General features: G+C 42.5%; 1 long non-coding RNA gene across 1 annotated transcript; it reads right to left on the bottom strand.

The window, feature by feature from the left end:
* Positions 1 to 658: 658 nt before the first annotated feature.
* Positions 659 to 3,428, bottom strand: LOC121136092. Its single transcript, XR_005873221.1, has 2 exons — positions 3,302 to 3,428; positions 659 to 1,033 (listed from the first exon to the last, which is right to left on the bottom strand). It is a non-coding gene; the product is annotated as an uncharacterized LOC121136092 (long non-coding RNA).
* Positions 3,429 to 4,262: the final 834 nt, after the last annotated feature.

The following is a 4,262-nucleotide window of genomic DNA, read 5'->3' as shown; positions in this document are numbered from 1 at the left end:
CTGTCATCTCATTTCATTTCTTTCCCCTCTCTCCAAAAAAAAAAAATCCTCTTCTCCGCATGAATTCCCCATGGCAGTGCTCTTGGGGGACACTAACACCCTCCTTATTTCTAAGTACGTCAGCCGTTGGATAAACCTGACCTCCCTCCCACCAACTACCAACTCCCTAGGACTGACTTTCAAGCAGTGAGCAGTTGGATTTAGGTTCAGCAATATTTGCATTCTTTGTAGCAATTAACAAGAGAAAAGCAAGCCAAGGCTCAACAGCTCATAGATACACAGGCAAAGGCTCCTTCACTTCCAGTGGCATTACACACCAATAAACACATCCTAAGGCAAATAAATCCTAGGTCAAAATATGAACGCCTCGCTCACTGGGCGTGGCAACTTAGCCACGCCCAGTGCTGGGTACTGTGAGGTGTTGGCTGTTTGCACTGTTGTGATTGTGGCACTAAGGGGAAGCTGCAGCTCGCTTCTACTACTCTGATCTTCATACCACCCGCTTTGGAAAATATCAAATGCAAAATACACAATCTCTACCAAACACATAGCGTGTTTTCACCAACATAAAACTGGTAAAACCCAAGCCAGACCATCAAAAGTGGGAGTCGATCCACAGATGGACAGACAGCCAGGGAATAATAAGTGAATTTCCAAGTTGGTTCTCTGAGTCTCATTGTAATGCCATATTCAGGCAAGCCAAAGGAAGAAGGTGTACAGGAGTACGGAGGTGACCAAGATGAGCAGGTGTGGTGGTTTGAATGAGAACTGTCCCCCGCACCCTGGGACATCTGAACACTCGGTCCCCAGCCGGTAGCTCTGTTGGGGAGGTTGTGACATCTTTGGGTGGTGGAGCCTGGCAGGATGAGGCAGGCAACTGGTGGAGGACTTGGAGGGTCTCACAGCATTTCCTGCTCACTTTTGCCGTTTCAAACTTGCTCTTCAAGATGTGAGCTCTCAGCATCGGGTTCCTGCTGCCACGCCTGCCACCTGCCGTGGCTCTCCTCTGCCATGACGCTGTCATGCACTGGAGCTGCAAACGCATATACACTCTTTGCTCTGTCACTTGCCTTGGCCCTGGTGCTTTGTCACAGACACAGAAAAGTAACTGACATAGCGTTTGATTTGTACACTTGTAGGTTTAACATATGGATATGAGACCTCTTAAGTCTTAATCGGCTCTAGTGATGTAAGTCATCCTTCTCTTTCTTTTACACAAAGCTATAGGAGACACCCTCACAAATGAAGATGTTTTAATATATGTGAATTTTCCTGATTCAACCACAACTTGTACTCTTCAGAGATTCTTCTTTTGTCAGTCTCTCAAAAATAATGAGCTCAAGTTTATCCTCAAGCCAAAGAGTCTTATTTCACATTAATATATATTCCAGTCTCCTATCCAAGCAATGGACTACTAGTGTTATGATTCTTGAGACTCTGAGTTCTCTAAAAGATTCTATTGAAACAATAGAGATGCTAATCAGAAAGAAAGTACTGGGTCCTAGGACAAGTCCCACCACTACCAACAATAAAGCAAGGTAGCACTTAGAACATGTCCCCTGGACCAGAACTGGCAACACATTTTTAACAAGAATTTTAAGAATGAAGTCAAAACATATATTGGCCCATAGCTGAGAGTATCAGGCCCACACAAAGTCGGGAAGTCTCAGGATAGGAGAGCAGTCCATAAGAAGTTTTTGTTGCTTCTGGATTGGTTATAGTCAACATTCAGAAAACTTACTCATGAACTAGGTCAGCTGCGATGAGCCTTAAAGTCAAGGATTCAAAATATACTTAGATGTGTGGTGTAGTCTTTCCCACAGTTGTTAATTGGTTAGTTGCCTTTCCCCTCCCCATGTTATGCTCTGTATAATTAAAGTTAAAGTGAACCTAGACATTTTCCTTCCCCCCACTCAGCAATAATAAGAACCAGACACTGGCCCATACAACACAGGTGAATCCCAAATGCATTATTTTGAGTAAAAGAAACCTGACTTAGCACATTACATAGTCTGATTTCATCTCTATGACATCTTAGAAACTCTGAAACTACAGGAGCAAGGTTGCAAGGAGCTAAGGACTAGGAAAGACTTTGGAGGATGATACAAATGGTTTTGTCTTGATTTTGGTGGTTATTGTATGATTACAATGCGCTTTTCAATATTCCAAACTGTGTACTAAAAGTGGGGACCTCTGCTTATGACTAAACAGATGTAGCAGTGCACGTATATTCCACTCCATGCCTCCTTCCAGGATACAGGAGAAGCAAAATTGCAAAGGTTCTCTGTTTTAATTCGTGTGAACTGCTATCATTTAGACCTGATCTCTGTCCCAAAGGTAGTGTACCAAATGCTCAGTCGCCATCCTGTGGTGTAACTAGGCTGCAGTGGAGCCTTTAGGAGGTGGAACCAGGTTTGAAATCATGTGTGGTCTATTCTTCTAGACCTTTCTGCTGTAAAGTTAGCTCCCCCGTTTTTCATCCATTTTTCTTACAAATTCATGACTATAAAATCTTCCTTGGGTTCCTTTTACCACAGCCTTTAAGATTTTAGAAGGTAAGGCAGGCATGGTGGTTCACACCTTTAATCCTAGCGTTTGGGAGGCAGAGGAAGATGGATCTCTGTGAGTTCAAGGCCAGCCTGGTCTACAGAGTGAGTCCCAGGATAACTAGAGTTACATAGTGAGGCCCTGTCTTAAAAAAAATATTTTAGAAGGTGATGTTTCTACTTTTACTTGTCTAAATAACTTTTATTCTCCTCTGCCCAATTCAGTCACTGTAAGTCTTGTGTGCCTAATTTCCACGTTTTTGTGAAATTTTCAGTTCTCCTCTAGTTACAATTTTTAGTTTCACTGTAAAGAGAAAAAGAAAGTTGATAAGATTTCGACTTTTCAGCTAGGCGTTGGTGCTGCACGCCTTTAATTCCAGCACTCGGGAGGCAGAAGTGGGAGGATCTTTGTGAGTTCAAAGCCAGCCTGATCTACATATCGAGTTCTAGGACAGCCTCCAAAGCAATACAGAGAAACCCTGTCGAAGAAGAAGAAGAAGGAGGAGGAGGAGGAGGAGGAGGAGGAGGAGGAGGAGGAGGAGGAAGAAGAAGAAGAAGAAGAAGAAGAAGAAGAAGAAGAAGAAGAAGAAGAAGAAGAAGAAGAAGAAGAAGAAGAAGAAGAAGAAGAAGAAGAAGAAGAAGAAGAAGAAGAAAGAAGAAGGAAGAAGAAGAAGAAGGAAGAAGAAGAAAGAAGAAGAAGAGATTTCGACTTTTCTTAATTTGTTGAGACGTCTATGGAAAATGTTCCCAGGTACCTGTACTCTACTGTTGTCAGGCCTTTTCTGTTATTCTCCTGTCTTTGAAAGAAGATCTCGCAGTGTTACACAAGCTGGTCTCCAGTTTCTGCGACATAGCGTCCGGCAGAGGTAGGATTATGGCACACTCCACTGCACCTGTCGGTTATGACAGCCTTTTACTTACAGTCCCTTTTGTATGACGTCAGTATTGTGTGATATTTTGATCATAGTCTGACAATGAGCTTTCTTGGAGTCAGAGAGCCAAGCCGACCAGAAATAACCATAGAGGTTTTGGAGGACTGAGGACAGATAGGAGACAGGAAGTAGTAAGGCGGGGCTGGGAGAGGATGTCAGTCTTTTGGATGGAGGAAGGAATGGAAGACATAGTAGGCCTTTGGCGGGGGCTCCAGTGCTTCCCAGATCCTTTAGGTTCTTACCACCAACAACTGACTCGCAAATATTTATTGATAAAAAATAATTAGATAAACACTTCAGGTAAGTGTTCTGTTTTGGATATTGTTTCCATGCCTTCATGACCAGCTTCTGAAACTTTAAAGCTAAAAATAAATCTATCAGGCAGCATATAGAGCCGGGTGGTGGTGGCACACGCCTTTAATCCCAGCACTCGGGAGGCAGAGGCAGGCGGATCTCTGTGAGTTCGAGGCCAGCCTGGTCTACAGAGTAGTTCCAGGACAGCCTCCAAAACAATATAGAGAAACCCTGTCTCGAAAAACCAAAAAAAAAAAAAAAAAAAAAAAAAAGAACTTTAAGGCAATAAGTCATCTTACCGGCTCTCATCCAACTGATTTAACAGATGACTAAAGCAAACTTTGGGATCTGTCTTTAAGGTACAATCAAAGGAACATAAATGTATTATAAAAAATGCTTTTATAAAGCAGCAACTAGAATTAGTAAATAAAAGCAATGATATCAAATTGTAGTTATGCCTAACACTTTTGCTTCCAAATTGTTAATAAAA

Source organism: Mesocricetus auratus, unplaced genomic scaffold, assembly GCF_017639785.1.
Source record: "Mesocricetus auratus isolate SY011 unplaced genomic scaffold, BCM_Maur_2.0 Super-Scaffold_100048, whole genome shotgun sequence".
Classification (NCBI taxonomy): Eukaryota; Metazoa; Chordata; class Mammalia; order Rodentia; family Cricetidae; genus Mesocricetus; species Mesocricetus auratus.
The sequence above is the reverse complement of the archived record's forward strand: the minus strand, read 5'-3'. Positions and strand labels throughout refer to the sequence as shown.